Source organism: Chionomys nivalis, chromosome Y, assembly GCF_950005125.1.
Source record: "Chionomys nivalis chromosome Y, mChiNiv1.1, whole genome shotgun sequence".
Classification (NCBI taxonomy): domain Eukaryota; kingdom Metazoa; phylum Chordata; class Mammalia; order Rodentia; family Cricetidae; genus Chionomys; species Chionomys nivalis.
In genome coordinates, this window is record NC_080113.1 from 5,109,102 (window position 1) to 5,126,036 (window position 16,935).

At 42.6% G+C, this 16,935-nt stretch overlaps 1 pseudogene; it reads left to right on the top strand.

Moving 5' to 3' along the window:
- Positions 1–248: 248 nt before the first annotated feature.
- Positions 249–16,935, top strand: part of LOC130868812 (ubiquitin-like modifier-activating enzyme 1 Y) — a 964,755-nt pseudogene continuing 948,068 nt past the window's right edge.

The window sequence follows — 16,935 nt, forward strand, 5'->3', positions numbered from 1 at the left end:
ACCTTCTTTGAAGGATGCTTGTGTATTTAACTTTGCTGGCTTCTCGGGTGCTTATCTGTGTGCACGAGCACTTTTTGCACACTGCACCAACGCTTAAGAGCTGCATTGGTTTGACCTAAGAAATCTATCTTTCATGCCTTCTCCGTCAGAACAGGATATCAGTACTCTAGAAAACCTCTCTGAGTGGATACCAGGAAAATGATCCTGTCATACATGCCTCAGCTTGTGATGCTCTCATTTTTCTTCAGATGTCCAGCTCAGTCCTGTCCAAGAAATGCAGAGTGTTTAGACCCAACTCTAAGGTGGATTCTAAATGGTCTCCCATCAGTTCTACTATGTTTGGAATACCCCCAGGGTCAAGTAATGTGAGTATTTTCCTCTTACAGAGAGTCGGGATGGTGTCCAGAGAGGTTGCTGGTGATAGTGGCCAAGTAGTACTTCAGCCTTTCCATATGGCCAATTCCCATCACTATTTTCTCTCCCCTGGAACTCTGTGTTGATTTTAGGAGCTGTCAAAAAACAAGGAAATGAACATAGATGAAGACCTTTACTTTTATCAGCTGTGAGTAGTATCTGGGAGGAGAGATGGAGAGTGGAGGAGGCATGGAGTGGGTTAGGCCCTAACCTGGAGTTCTTTGCTGACAGGTATGTACTAGGTCATGAGGCAATGAAACACCTCCAAACTTCCAGTGTGCTGGTAATGGGTCTGGGTGTGGAAATTGCCAAGAATATCATCCTCGGTAGGGTCAAGGCTGTCACTCTCCATGACCATGGCACTGCCCAGTGGGCTGATCTGTCTTCCCAGGTATCGTGTTTTGGCTTCTCCTTGCCTCGGCTCCACCTTAGGCGCCCGTCTTCCTCCACCCTTTCTATAGTTCTACCGATGTGAGGAAGATATTGGCAAAAACCAAGCAGAGATATCACAACCTCGCCTTGCTGAGCTGCACAGCTACACTGGACCCTTAATTGAGAACTTTCTTAGTGGTTTTCAGGTATCCTCAAGCCTCCTGCCTTATTCTTTCTCTTTGTTGTCCTTTAGGCTGCCTCAGTGTGTCTGTGTCAGGCTTTGTGCTGGGAAACTAGGAGATGTAGGCAGCAGTTAGAGCTCGCCAAAGGGGCAGATTCATATGTAGAAGGGGGTTGTGGTATGAGCTCTGGAGGAAATCACCTGCATATGTTATTCTCAAGCCTTGTACAGGCAGGTGTAATGAGAGGAAACCTGGGATGACTGAGTTTTCACCCTAGGTGTGTATGACCTGGCTGTAGGTAGCCAGCAGTTCCTTTCACCAGATACATTCACTTAGCCAGTCTTCAGACCTTGTTCGCCTGCCGTAGCATCACTGTTACTCTTGCTGTCGTAGTTAGGAGTGTTTTCTTGAATCTATTTTTTTGAAACCCTTGGGACTTGTGTGCTCACATGGCAAAGGCTGAGTCAGCCAAACCTGTGTGTTGTTTTCTTCCCCCTACTCTCTCAATTCTGACAGCTTTTATTATCTTTTATTCTCTCACTCCACCCCAACCCTGAGCCTGCTGGTCTTCACAGGTGGTGGTTCTTACCAGTACTCCTTTGGAATATCAGCTGCGGGTGGGTGAATTCTGTCATAGCCGTGGAATCAAGCTGGTGGTGGCAGAAACTCAAGGCCTAGCTGGGTGAGTGCTTGCCCCTTCCTGGTCTAACTTCCACCAAACATAGGTGGAGAGTCTTCCCAAGCCTTCATGTGTTCCTCCACCGACGAGATCCGAGTTAAGCTCTTTTGTTTTCCCTGTGTGGTGTGAGAATCCTCTGATCTGCTCCAGTACCTCGAGTGCTGGAAGGCCCTGTGCTTGGCCCAAAGCTCCGCTCCTGTTGATCCCCTCCGTAGGCAACTCTTCTGTGAGGAAATGATTCTCACTGATTCAGATGGGGAGCAGCCACTCAGTGCTATGGTTTCCATGATCACCAGCGTAAGGAGGCCAGCCCTATAGGTTCTAATGCAGAGGCTGGCAGTAATTGTTATTTCCTTTCCTTTTCCTATTTTTCTCCCTGCCCTTCTGTTTTCTCTCTCCTCTCCTCCCTTTCTTACTTTCTATTGATGTTTCTTTTTCTTACCCCTCTTGATTTTTCCATTCTTTTCCTGTTCCCCCTTTCTTCCCCCTCACCTACCTGACTGGTGAACTTGGGACCTGTGACTAAATAGGTGAGTACTCTTTGCCTGTGGTTGACCTTACAACCTGCCATAGATTGTAAATACTTTTGTTTGTTTGTTTGTGTGTGGTGTTATTGCTGTTCAGTGTTTGTGCTTGAGACATTCTCAGTAATGTAGTAAAGGCTAGCCTTGAATAGACGATGACCCTTCTGCCTTGGCTTCCATAGAAGTGTGACTGACTATAAGCATGCCTCACTGTGTGCGGTTTAGCTCTTATTAACTCTTTCCCCCTCCCCGCCACCAGGAGAGTCCAGGGGTCGTCACCTGTTTGGAGGAATCCCGACATGGATTTGAGAGTGGTGACTTTGTCTGTTTCACAGAAGTTCAGGGCATGACTGAACTCAATGGCATCGGTCCCATAGAGATCAAAGTTCTGGGTACGGCAAGCCTGGGGAAGGAGGGTGAGAAGTTGGTGGCACAGACCAAAGGGAAAGGTGGCTCTGTGATATGGGCTGTCTCAGAAGCCACAAGATCACTGTAGAGCTTGCCGATCTGACTGGGCTTATCTCAAAGTCAGCATTGACTTACCTTTGCCTCCTGAGTTCTGGGGTCAGAGCCCTGTGTCACCAATGGCCTGGTATAACGCTGCCTTCTAACTTGTGCTGCCCTGGCCCCTGTTGCATCATCTCTTTCTGTGCAGCTGACTTCTGTGAAGCTGTTTGTGAAGCAGCCGGTTTATGCTTGGCTCATTCCCTTTTGACTTTTCCCCATCTTGGTTGTAGTTTAGGCAATTCAGTTTTCCCTGCTAAGCTGTAAAAGGACTAAATGACTAGATCCTTTCTAGTATGTAAGATTGGTAAGCTAGGTTCTGGTAGAATAGAACCTGGAAAGAGAGGTCAGTGTGCAGCGTGCTTGCTGTGTTAAACACTTGCTCTCTTAAGGACAGAGTTTGAATTCAGAACTCTGTAAATCTAGCCATGTAAATCACTGTTGTGTGGTGGGGCATGGCAGTACATGCAGGGAAGGCCTGCACCAGCCAGTGGGGCGCAGGGTGGAGGACGGAGACAGATGGATCCCAAGAGCTCCCCTCAGCCATCCCACCTGCATTTTTGAGAAAGTATCTGAAGGCGATAAGGGAGTGATGGGAGAAGATTTGGGGAGACACATCTACAGTACTTCAGAACAGTTAGTGTACGCAGTTGGCCAAATACAGTGAAACCCCACAAAGTGAGACTAACAAAGCTTCTGTGGAGATTATGTCCCTTAAATTAGGAAAGTTCGTGAGCACTGAAGTGAGACCTGTGAGCTCAAACACAGTCAAAGTAGCATGATGTTTGATATTATTTATAGCTGCAAGATACTTGCGTTACATATTTGATGCTGGCTTTAGTTGTACTGGCATGCTTGGTTTCTAAAAGGTTTGCCTAGTTAAATCTTGGGTCTCAACTCCTTGTATTATGTAGACTTGAATGAGTGGGATTACTGAGTACTCATGGCCATCCTCTTTTTCTTGGAGAAATGCCTGCATGGGCTGTAAACTGATTAGTCATTGATGAAGACAGGACTGAAGGTTCTTAAGTTGTTTTGGACATAGTCCTCCATCCCTGAGCTCTGTGAGTAGAAACTGTTTGTCAGAAAGGAAAATTGGGTGCCATTGTGGATGATGGCATGCACCTGTAATCCTGGTGCTCCAGCAGGTGGGTGCAGGAGGATTAGGCCTTCAGGTCCAACCTTAGCTACAGAGTAAGAGGCCAGCCTGGGCTCTGTGAATACCGTGTCCAGATGAAGAAACAGATGCAAACAATGTCTTTAGTTTTGAACATGTACAGCTTGTTTTATCTTCTCACTCACTAAATAGTAGTGGGATAGTGAGCGTTAGTGTAGCAAGTCGGTTGGTTGGTAGTTCTTGCAGTGCAGTCACAAGTGCCTGAGTTTGATCCCCAGAATCTCTGCCAGGAAAGTTAGGTGGTATGGCCTGTATCTGTAAGCATCATGCTTGGGAGATGAAGACAAGTAGATTTCTTTTTTTGTCTTGTTTTAAATTTAGTTGCATGCATGCGTGCGAGCCTGTGTGCGTGCGTTTTGAGATTCCCTGGGGTGAGAGGTACAGACTCTAGGGAGCTGCCCAAAGTGTGTAGTTGGGAACTTAACCAGACTCCTGTCTTCTGTGAGAGCAGGATGCTCCCTCAACTACTGAGTCAGCTGTTAGTCAGAGGGGAACTACTCTTCCTTCCCATTTTGTTTGGCTGTGTTGAAACAGAAGCCAGATGCGGTGGCTTAGCGCCCAGAGTCTGAAGCTGGATAAGTGTGTTTGCTGTCATTCTGGTTGTCATGGGTATACCCTGCCTTTGAACTCTGAATCCACCTGAGTTGACCTCTGAGGTGCTGGGATGAGAGTTGTGTTCTGTACTCCAGTGCCTTTGGTGGGCGTGCGTGGTTTGTTTGTTTTGGGCTTTACTTGTCTGTCCCTCCCCCACTCTCCACCCCCGTGTTTGAGTAAAGCATTCTGTAAAGAAACAAAAACTGGGATGTCTTAGGCTTCTATAAAGTTTTTGTGCTTTGGTTTAGATGGTGCACTGATCTTTGGAGAGTCGCAGGGGCACTGCATGGGCTGTCATTCTTCTCTGTCTGTTTCTTCTTTCAGGTCCCCATACCTTTAGTATCTGTGATACCTCTGGCTTCTCCGACTACACCCGTGGAGGCATTGTCAGTCAAGTGAAAGTGTCTTGGAAGATCATTTTTGTGTGTAGGTGAGGAGGGCCTGTGAGTAGATGAACCTTTGTCTTGGAGAAGCCTAGGTTGTCCACATCTGGTGTTGATGCTCCATGATCTACAAAAACCCTTGCTCACCTCCTTGGCAGAGCCAGATTTTGTGGTAACCGAGTTTGCTAAGTGTTGTCACCCTGCTCAGCTGCACATTGGCTTCTAGGCCCTGCATCGTTCTGTACTCAACACAGCAGGCTTCTTCGGCCCCATGATGAGGTGCATAAGTGGGAAGGCAGCCAGAAACCCTGGCTTGTCTTGTCTGTTCCTGTGCCTGTTCTTCCTCCAGTAGGGCATGATAGGGTCTCTCTCGGTTCCTTGTATCCAACCCGGAGGATGCAGCAGAAATGGTGACCTTGGCACAAGCTGTGGATGCTCGAGCATTGCCAGCAGCTCAGCAGGATTGCTTGAACATAGACCTCATCCGGGAGTTGGCATATGTAGCTGCTGGGGATCTGCCACCCATGAATGCCTTCATTGGTGGTTTGGCTGCCCAGAAGGTCATGAAGGTCATCAGGAGGGGGAAAGGGTGTGGAGCGCTGTGCTCCTCTGATTCCATCACTGCCTGTTTGTTGTTGTCACTCTCGGCACCTGTGACTACTGGCAACGCTCTTTCCCCAGGCTTCTTCTGGGAAGTTTCTGCCCATTAGACAGTGGCTGTACTTTGATGCCCTTGACTCCCCGAGCACAAAGTGACTTTCATGGAAGATAAATGCCTGCCGGTAGGACAGTGGGAACAATGGAAAGTTTGGGAACATCTTGAGGGAAGTCTATCCCTAACCTGTCTTTATTCATATAAATCCAGCGCAGGAACTGTTACGATGGGCAAAGTGGCTGTATTTGGATCAGAAGTACTTCCTGGTGATTAACACTAATGGCTTCTGTCCACCATTTCTAGGATTTGTCTCTCGCTCCCTGATTCTTTTGGGGAGGTGGGTCTTTTGTTTTTCTTATCCTAGTCACACCACCTGTATTTGTTTGAGAGGAAAGGCCTCATGTACCTCTGTCCCCATTTACCCGTTCTGCCCTCCTCCCTCAGTCATCCATACGAATTTCCAGCCCTGTGACCTTGCTAGTACACGGTCTTACATGCTCTTGGTGTTTTCTTTTGAGAATAAGGAGTGGTGCGCACCCACCATTAGTGACATTGATCAGTCTGTTTGCCAACTTGTATGTAGGCGCAGGTGCCATTGGCTGTGAGTATCTCAAGAGCTTTGCCATGATTGGCCTCAGATGTGGGGAGGATGGGGAAATCACAATTACAGACATGGACACCATTGAGAAATCAAATCTGAACCAACAGTGTTTCTTTCATATCTGGGATGTCACAGTGAGTAGGATGGGATGGCTCTCTCTCTCTCTCTCTCTCTCTCTCTCTCTCTCTCTCTCTCTCTCTCTCTCTCTTTCTCTCTCTCCGCTGATTCTAATCTAAATGGCTTAGATGTTCATGCTTTCCCGTCCTTTATTCCTTCCTACTTTTCAGTACTTTTTCGGGTATGAGATCAATGCACATTGTCACAATTTTTCATTTGCCTGTTTTTTCCTCCACCTAAGATTGGCTGATTGTTCATTGCAGATGTGACATTATGAAATGAGATAGCAGAGGCATAACTGGGAATTCTCTGTAGGTCAGTGTTCTTTTGACTTGGGAATAATCTGTCTTTCCTTTGCTTCATTTTACACTAAACAATTCTAGACCCTAGAAAACACATGGTCCACTAATGAAATGTTTTGCCTCTCTCTAATTCAGAACAAGGGACAAATTTCCTGGATGCATTTTGATGTCCCCCTCCTGTAACATTTACTGAGTTTGCAAGACTTAGTAAAAACTTAAATGGTGTTAAATTCTATTTGTCTTTGCATGCCCAGATTGCTCAGTGGAAAAGAGAAATTTCTTCCATACTTGGAGAAAGCTTTCCCTTGTTCAGTGAAGCTATTTTGAGATGACTAGGTTGTGATGGCAAAAAGAAAACAAACAAATTAATAAAATACAATTATCTTTGCCAGGCTTTTTGGACTTGCCACAAAAAAAGTTAGACTTCCATAATTGGGAGGCTGAAGCCAGAGATTTTGACCAGCCTGGGACGTGTATCACAAAAGCTCTTTGCGCGTGTTTGGTTTCTGTTGTGGTCAGTGCATACTTGGATGGGGTGTCAAATGTGTAAGAGAAGCAACAGAAACAGAAGTAGCAAATGGCCATGTCAGATGGGGCTGGTTTTCGGTTCTTATGAAGACTTTCCCCTAGAGAAGTTGGCATTCCAGTGATGAGGCAGGTATCAGGGTGAACAGCTGACCATGCAGAGGTAGTAGTAGTAGTCAAGAGAGGTATTGACTAGAGCTGTGTGGTGAGTTGAGGTGGGGGAAGACTACATCCCATTTATATCCCAAGGGAAAGTGTAACTGGAGGAGGTTTTGGGAAGTGTCATGTGAGTCGGTCTCTCAGAGAAATTTCTTGTGTGTGTGGTTTTATTTGGGTAATAATGGTTGTCATTAACTGAAAAACCAGTAGCCATTTTTGAACCTTTATTACCCTTCATGAGATAAATCCCTTCCTGTGGGCTGAGTCATGTCAGATTTCTCTTGAGGGCTGTAACTACAAGTTACAAGTGAGAAATTTTATAGTTACGCAAAGAGCAACCTGTGGGTTCGAGTCCAGCTGTTTCTGACGTTGGGTCATGTAGTATAGTGTGTTGATAAGTTATACCTGTGAAGTTGGTGTAATAATGGCTTGTAATTTAGAGAAGGTTAATGTGCATTTCTTAGTATTTCATCGACTTAATATCATATGAATCAGCAAGTTTAACTTGCTGTGTGTATGGCTCGTTGCCAATTTCCAAGAATGTGAGCCTAGGCTTTTTGGACTGACAATCTCAGTAACACTCTTTTAGTTATGGTCATTAACTTCTGTGACAAGGTTGAGAAAGAATCAAGCCAAGTACAAAATTATTACAGTTTAAGGCATTGACGACTATAAGGAGGTGAAGTAGAGAAGCTGCATATTATGTTTTGTAACAAAATAGGACCAGGGTGTGGTTAATACGAGCTATAGAAATTCAGCAATCTTTAATCAACTAGAACTGATGGCTAATTCTGGCATATGGGATTATTTGTGCTACCAGTTATTTGTCTGCAGTAACATTCGTGAATGCTAGACACATAAACTCTGAGCCCAATATCACAGCCCAATATCAAGGAAACAAAGAGTAATAGTCAGGACAAGAATTAGTGGATCCTCAGGATCTCAGGACTGCCTAAGTTGATTTTGTGGGAAGTCCAGTAATTGTTTCTCCTCTTATCCTCCAGTTGTTTCACCTTGAACCAAAAAAAAGCAAGATTAGAATAGATGGTCTTTTCCATCTCTACCCCTTTGCTGTAAAGTAGTAGAAATATTAGTGGTATAGAAATATCAAGGGTTTGCTTTCTTTCTTGATTGAAAATATATTCTGTAAAGAAAGCAACTAAATTATTGATCATTTTTATTCTTTATGTGTATTGCTGAGCAATTGTGTTTGTGGTCTTAACTCTCCCATCATGGGCGTTGTCTGTTTCAGTGACTTTTCTCCAAAAGATGTGCATGATAGGTGTTAATATATTACTGCCAGAATTATAATTTGACATGAATGTGTATCTGATTTTGGCATTTCCTGATGCCATATATAGTGACAAGTTATATAATTAATAATACTACTTTACCAATAATGATGCAATGAGTTAAAATAAGAATAAGTGTGGTTAAGTAACAGGGTCTGGACAGTTGTAATTGTGGTATATATCTTTACTCTAGAACTTGGGAGGCAGAGGCAGGTAGATATTGTGAGTTTGATACTGACCTCGCTTACAAAGCAAGTTCCACCACAAATTCATACACACGCACACGAGAGAGAGCGTGAGAGACAGAAGAGAGAGAGAGAGACAGAGAGAGAGAGAGACAGAGAGAGAGAGAGACAGAGAGAGACAGAGAGAGAGAGAGAGATCCTGTCTTGAAAATACAAAAAACTATTACAAAACAGTTCAGGAGAGGAAAGGATTTATTTATATTTCCAGGTTACATCATTAAGAGAAATCAGGGCAAGAAATCTAAACAAAAACAGTGGAGGAGTACTACTTGTTGCTTATCCAAAGCCTCATTTTAACATTTGGAGACTTTATTTATTTTTTCCTCTAGTACTGGACCCCATCTGGCCTGAACCTCTGTAGTTCCTGTGATGCTTTCTGAGTTTCCATGAGTTCATATGTGCGTGGTTCATATTGTGTCTGGAAGTCAGTGTTTCCTTGCAGTCATCCATCTATGGCTCTTAGTTATTCTGTCTTACTTTCTGTGCAGCTCCCTGAACCCTGAAGGGAAGGTTTTGATGAAGACATCGCATTAGGCCTGTGTTCCAAAGTCTCTCATTTTCTTTCTTTCTTTTTTTTAATTTTTTATTGCTTTATAAATACTATTTAAAATTTTCACGTGCTCTCTTCCTCCCATTTCCCTCCCATTGCCCCTTTCACCACCCCCTCAACTCCTGAGAAAGGGCATGGGTACTCTGCCCTGTAAGGAAGTCCAAGGTTCTCCCACTCACATCCAGGTCTAGGAAGGTGTGCATCCAAACATATCAGGATCCCAAAAAGCCATTACATGCAGTAGAGACAAATCCCAGTGCCATTATCATTGGGTTTTCAGTCAGCCCCCATTGTCAGCCACATTCAGAGAGTCCAGTTTGATCACATGCTCGTTCAGTCCCAGTCCAGCTGGCCTTGGTGAGCTCCCAATAGATCAGCCCCACCGTCTCAGTGGATGGGTGCACCCCTCGCAGTCCTGACTTCCTTGGTCATGTTCTCCCTCCTTCTGCTCCTCATTAGGACCTTGGGAGCTCAGTCCAGTGCTCCAATGTGGGTCTCTGTCTCTATCTCCATCCATCGCCAGATGAAGATTCTTTGGTGATATGCAAGATATTCATCAGTGTGGCTATAGGATAGGGTCATTTCAGGCTCGCTCTCCTCTGCTGCCCAAGGAACAAGCTGGGAACTTCTCCTTGGACACCTGGGAACCCCTCTAGAGTCAAGTCTCTTGCCAACCCTAAAATGGCTCCCATAATTAAGATATCTACTTTCCTGCTCCCATATCCACCAATCCTCCATCCCAACCATCCTATTCCCCCAAGTTCTCCTCATCCTCCCCTTCTCACTTATATCTCTCCATCTCCCTCACCCCACCTCATCCCCAAGATCCCAATTTTTGCCTGGCAGTCTTGTCTACTTCCAATATCCAGGTTAACTTTATGTTTTCCTTTGGGTTCACCTTATTTAGCTTCTCTAGGATCATAAATTATAGGCTCAATGTCCTTTATTTATAGCTAGAATACACTAATGAGTGAGTACATACCATATTCATCTTTTTGGGTCTGGGATACCTCAATCAGAATAGTGTTTTCTATTTCATCCATTTGCATGCAAAATTCAAGAAGTCTTTGTTTTGTACCACTGAGTAGAACTCTAATGTGTAGATGTGCCACACTTTCTTCATCCATTCTTCCATTGAGGGGCATCTAGGTTGTTTCCAGGCTCTGACTATTACAAATAATGCTGCTATGAACATAGTTGAACAAATGCTTTTGTGGTATGATAGGGCATCTCTTGGGTACATTCCCAAGAGTGGTGTTGCTGGGTCCTGGGGTAGGTTGATCCCACATTTCCTGAGAAACTGCCACACTGATTTCCAAAGTGGTTGCACAAGTTTGCATTCCCACCAGCAATGGATGAGTGTACGCCTTATTCCACAAACTCTCCAGCAAAGGCTATCATTGGTGTTTTTGATTTTAGCCATTCTGACAGGTGTAAGATGGTATCTCAAAGTTGTTTTGATTTGCATTTCCCTGATCACTAAGGAGGTTGAGCATGACCTTAAGTGTCTTTTGGCCATTTTAACTTCTTCTGTTAAGAATCTCTGTTCAGTTCAGTGCCCCATTTTTTAATTGGGTTAATTAGCATTTTAAAGTCTAGTTTCTTGAGTTCTTTATATATTTTGGAGATCAGACCTTTGTCAGTTGTGGAGTTGGTGAAGATCTTCTCCCAGTCAGTGGGTTGCCTTTTTGTCTTAGTGACCGGGTCCTTTCTTTACAGAAGCTTTTCAGTCTCAGGAGGTCCCATTTATTCAATGTTGCCCTTAATGTCTGTGCTGCTGGGGATATACGTAGGAAGTGTTCTCCTGTGCCCATGTTTTGTAGAGTACTTCCCACTTTCTCTTCTATCAGGTTCAGTGTGTTCAGATTTATATTGAGGTCTTTATCCATTTGTACTTGAGTTTTGAGCATGGTGATAGATATGGATCTATTTTCATTCTCCTACAGGTTGACATCCAGTTCTGACAGCACCATTTGTTGAAGATGCTTTCTTTCTTCCATTGTATACTTTTAGCTCCTTTGTCAGCAATCAGGTGTTCATAGGTTTGTGGGTTAAAATCCGGGTCTTCTATTCGATTCCATTGATCGACTTCTCTTTTTTTATACCAATACCAAGCTGTTTTCAATACTGAAGCTCTGTAATAGAGTTTGAAGTCAGGGATGGTAATGCCTCCAGAAGTTCCTTTATTGTATAAGATTGTTTTGGCTATCCTGGGTTTTTTGTTTTTCCACATAAAGTTGATTATTGTTCTCTCAAAATCTGTGAAGAATTTTGTTGGGACTTCTATGGGGATTCCATTGAATTTATAGATTGCTTTTAGTAGAATTGCCATTTTTACTATGTTGATCCTACCCATCCAAGAGCATAAGAGATCCTTCCATTTTTTGGTGTCTTCTTCAATTTTTTTCTTCAATGCCTTAAAGTTCTTGTCAAATTGATCTTTCACTTCCTTGGTCAGAGTTACCCCAAGATACTTTATGCTATTTGTGGCTATCGTAAAATGTGACGTTTCTCAGAATTCCCTCTCTGCTACTCTATCCTTTGTGTATAGGAGGATAACTGATTTTTTTTTTTTTTCGAGACAGGGTTTCTCTGTAGCTTTCGCTTCCTGTCCTGGAACTAGCTCTTGTAGACCATGCTGGCTTCGAACTCACAGAGATCCGCCTGCCTCTGCCTTCCGAGTGCTGGGATAAAAGGTGTGCTCCACCACCATCCGGCTTGCAACTGATTTTTTTGAGTTGATCTTGTATCCTGACACATCACTGAAGTTATTTGTCAGCTGTAAGAGTTCTTTGGTAGAGTTTTGGGGATCACTAATGTACACTATCATATCTTCTGCAAATAACGAAAGTTTGACTTCTTTTTTTCTGATTCGAATCCCCTTGATCTTCTTATGTTGTCTTATTGCTATTGCTAGAACTTTAAGTACTATGTTGGAGAGATATGGAGAGAGTGGACAGCCTTGTCTTGTTCCTGATTTTAGTGGAATGGCTTTGAGTTTCTCTCCATTTAATTTGATCTTAGCTGTTGGTTTGCTATATATTGCTTTTATTATATTTAGTTATGATCCTTGTATCCCTAACCTTTCCAAAACCTTTATCATAAAGGGGTGTTGAATTTTGTCAAATGCTTTTTTCACATCTAATGAAATGATCATATGATTTTTTTCTCTCAGTTTATTTATATGATGGATTACATTGATAGATTTTTGTATATTGAAACAGCCCTGCATCTCTGGGATGAAGCCTACTTGATCATAATGGATAATTTTTTTAAATGTGTTCTTGGATTCTGTTTGCCAGAATTTTATTGAGAAATTTTGCATTGATTTTCATGAGGGAGACTGGTCTGTAATTCTCTTCCTTGGTTAAGTCTTTGTGTGGTTTTGGAATCAGGGTGACTGTATCTTCATAAAAAGAGTTTGGCAATGACTCTTCTGATTTTATTATGTGAAACACATTAAGGAGTATAGGTATCAGTTCTTATTGGAAGTTCTGATAAAATTCTGCATGAAAACCATCAGGTCCTGGGCTTTTTTTGGTTGGGAGGTTTTTTTTATGTCAGCTTCTATTTCCTCACAACTTTTAGGTCTATTTAATTTGTTCACCTGGTCTTAATTTAATTTTGGTAAATGGTACTTAATTAAAAACAAGTCCATTTCTTTTACATTTTCCAACTTTGTGGCATATAACGTTTTGTAGTAAGACCTATTGATTCTCTGAATTTCCTCAGTATCTGTTGTTATGCCCCCTTTTCATTTTTGATCTTCTTAATTTGCAGGTTTTCTCTCTGCCTTATGGTTAGGTTGGATAAAGGTTTGTCAATCTTGTTGACTTTCTCAAAGAACCAGCTCCTTGTTTCATTGATTCTTTGGATTGTATTCTGCATTTCTGTTTTGTTGACTTCAGCCCTCAGTTTGATTATTTCCAGTCTTCTACTCCCCCTGGGTGAGTCTGCTTCTTGTTTTTCTAGAGCTTTCAGGTGTGCTCTTAAGTCTCCAATGTGAGCTTTCTTCGTTTCTTTTTTTGTTTTGTTTTGTTTTGTTTGTTTTGTTTTTAATGTGGGCACTAAGAGCTATGAACTTTCCTCCTAGCACTGCTTTCATAGTGTCCCATAGGTTTGGGTATGTTGTGTCTTTATTTTCGTTGAATTCAAGGAAGACTTTAATTTCTTTAAGTCTTCCCTGACCTAGGGGTGGTTCAGTAGTTAACTGTTCAGCTTCCATGAATTTGTAGGCTTTCTGGTGGTAGAATTATTGTTAAATTCTAACTTTATTCCATGGTGATTCAATAAGACACAGATGATTACTAATAATTTTTTGTATGGTGGAAGCTTGCCTTGTTACCGAGTATGTGGTCAATTTTCGAGAAGGTTCCATGAGATGCTGAGAAGAAGGTATATTCTTTCCTATTTGGGTGGAATGTTCTATAGATGTCTGTTAAGTCCATTTGATTCATTACCTCCATTAGTTCTCTTACTTCTCTGTTAGGTTTCTGTCTGATTGACCTGTCCATTGATGAGAGAAGAGTGTTGAAATCTCCGACTATTATAGTGTGGGGTTTGACTTGAGTTTTAGTAATGTTTCTTTTACATAAGTGGATGCTTTTATATTAGGGGTGTCAATATTCAGGATTGAGACTTCATCCTGATGAATTGTTCCTGTTATGAGTATAAAGTGTCCATCTCCATCTCTTCTGATTGATTTTAGTTTGAAGTCAATTTTGTTAGAATTTAGTATGGCCACAACTGCTGGTTTCTTAGGTCCGTTTGATTGAAAAATCTTTTCCCAACCCTTTACTCTGAATAGATGTCTGTCTTTGTGGTTGAGGTGTGTTTCTTGTAAACAGCAGAATGTTGGATCCTGATTTCTTATCCAATCTCTTAGCCTGTGCCTTTTTATAGGTGAATTGAGTCCATTGATATTAAGTGATATTAATGACCAGCGGTTGTTAACTCCGGTTATTTTATTTTATTTTTTTTGGTGGTAGAGTTTGTGTGTTTCCCTTCTTTGAGTTGTGCTGGTGAAGGGTTGCTAGATGTCTGAGTGTATGTGGGCATTGTTGGATTCCTTGTGTTGTGATTTTCCTTCTATTACTTTCTGTAAGGCTGGGTTTGTGGCTATGTATTGTTTAAATTTGTTTTTATCCTGGAATATTTTGTTTTCTCCATTGATGGTGAATGAAAGCTTAGCTGGGCAAAGCAGTCTGGGATTGCATCCCTGGTCTATTACTTTCTGCAGCACATCTATCCAAGACCTGGTTTTCATGGTTTCCATAGAAAAGTTAGATTAAGTCTGATCAGTTTACCTTTATAAGTTACTTGACCTTTTTTCTTTGCAGCTCTTAATAATCCTTCTTTATTCTGTATGCTTTGCATTTTGATTATTATATGGCGAGAGAATTTTTTTTTTTTGATCCAGTCTATTCGGTGTTCTGTATGCTTCTTGAACCTTCATAGGAATATCCTTTAGGTTCGGAAAGTTTTCGTCTATAATTTTGTTGAATATATTTCCTGGGCCATTGAGCTGTAATTCTCCTTCTTCTACCCCTATTCTTACGTTTCGTCTTTTTATTGTGTCCCAGATTTCCTGGATGTTTTGTGATAAGAATTTGTTGGATTTGCTGTTTTCTTTGATCAGTGCTTTTTTTTCTCTATGGTGTCTTCAGCATCTGTGATTCTTTCTTCTATCTCTTGTATTCTGTTGGTTATGCTTGTCTCTGTCATCTCTGTTCATTTACCTAGATTTTCCATATCCTGCTGGCCCTCAGTTTATGTTTGTATTTCCTTCCTTGCCTCCATTTCAGTTTTCAAGTCTTGAACTGTTTCCATTATCTATTTGATTGTTTTTTTCTTGGTTTCCTAGGGTATCTTTTATGGATTGACTCAATTCTTCATACTTTTTGTTATTCTTCTCATCCATTTCTTTAAGGGAGTTTTTCATATCCTGTTTAAGGGACTCTATCTCTTTCATAATGTCAGTTTTTTCTACTTCTTCTGGATTAGGGTTTTCACGTTTTCCTGTTGTATGTTCGTTGGGTTCTGGTGTTACCATGTTGTTTTTCAGGTTGTTGGAGGAATTTTTGCATTGGCGCCTGCCCATCTCTTCCTTCATAAGCTCTCCAGTGGATCTTCTGGTTCAGGATCAGGGCCCCTTGCTGGCCAGGGACCAGTCTGACAGGTTGTCCTCAGCACAGGGACAGGACTCTTGGAGTTCGAAGGACCCCTCAGACAAAAGGGCAACTTGGGGGAGAAGGGGAGGGTTGTGTGGAGCCAAGAAGCCCTGCAGCAGGAGCTGGAGGTGCCGTGCACTCCCCTCCGGCTCGGGGGGGGGGGTGCACACTCACTCCTCTGAGTGGGTAGCCTCAGTGCAGGAACAGAAACTGTTCCTGGGCCAAGGACCTCGCAGACACTAGTGCAGGCTTGGAGCAGCTTTATTCTTAAGACAGAAAAACTCTGGGTCAACTCAATATCAGGTTGACCCTGGGGTAGGGTAAGGCAGTCTCTTTTAAGCTTGCTTAGGGGAATTCCAGCTGTTACTTTGAAGTGATTGAGTACAGACCCTTACTAGACAGGAATCATTTTATGATTGACTCATGACATCTAGTCAACAAATGCAGTTGTGGTGTCAGGGGTCTGTTTGCCATATCAGGGGTCTATTTTACTGAAAATATCAAGAACAGTTCCTGCTGGTGGCTCAGTAGACCCTGATTAGTCATCAAACTGTATGTATTTCCTGAGGGTCTGGTTGAACTCAGACATGAGAGAACATAGGATGGCAGACATTTCAGCATACTGACCCCTGGGGGGGAAAAAACAATGGGACCAGCACTTTAATATTTTGAATTTAAGTGCCCATATATAATACAGCTTTTTCTTATAATTAAACTCATGATTCATGATGGCAAAGAGCCAAAAGATCACATAGGGAGGCTTGTTATAGGAGACTCAGAGGTTACTACTACTGTGGTTGTGGAACAGATGTTCAGTTAGGTGTTTCCGGGAGATGTCCTATGGAGACAGGAGACTGAATCAGGGAGAGAAATGGATTTACTAAATTGTTGGTCTTGGTAGTTCTGATGTTTGAGGGCCCTGAAGTTAGTCCCTGTCCCATTTTCCTTAAAGAGGGCCTTGAGGAGAAATACCAGGATCATGGGTAGTAAGAGGCCAGACCCAGAGCAAAGCAACCAAGTCAGAAACATGAAGGAATGACCTCACTGCATCAAACAGGTACAAGATCCTTCACTCGGGAAGCCAGTGCTTGTATCTGACCCTAGCTGGGAAGTAGAGCTTGATTTGTATGTAGCTTGAGGACGATGTTCTGAATGAATTGAAAGACAAGATACAAGTGAAAGTAGATGATCCTTAGACTGATCATTTGTTGCCTCTTCCGTCATTAGGGGCATTAGTTAATGAGGATAAGGCCTGGATACAAAGGTGGTATCCTGAATCTGCAGATGGTTGGTGGAAGTGAAGGAGTTGTCATATAGTGAATCACCAGATGATCCAGAATCCAGAGGGTATGTCAGCTTCCTGAGGAAATACACAAGTATACCCTCTTCCAAAAGTTAAGTGTGGGATTGAATATGACCCACAAAGAAAGGGCAACCCTCCTTTTCTTTCTAATAGCATTTTGTAAATCCTATAATGACAGGAAAATGGT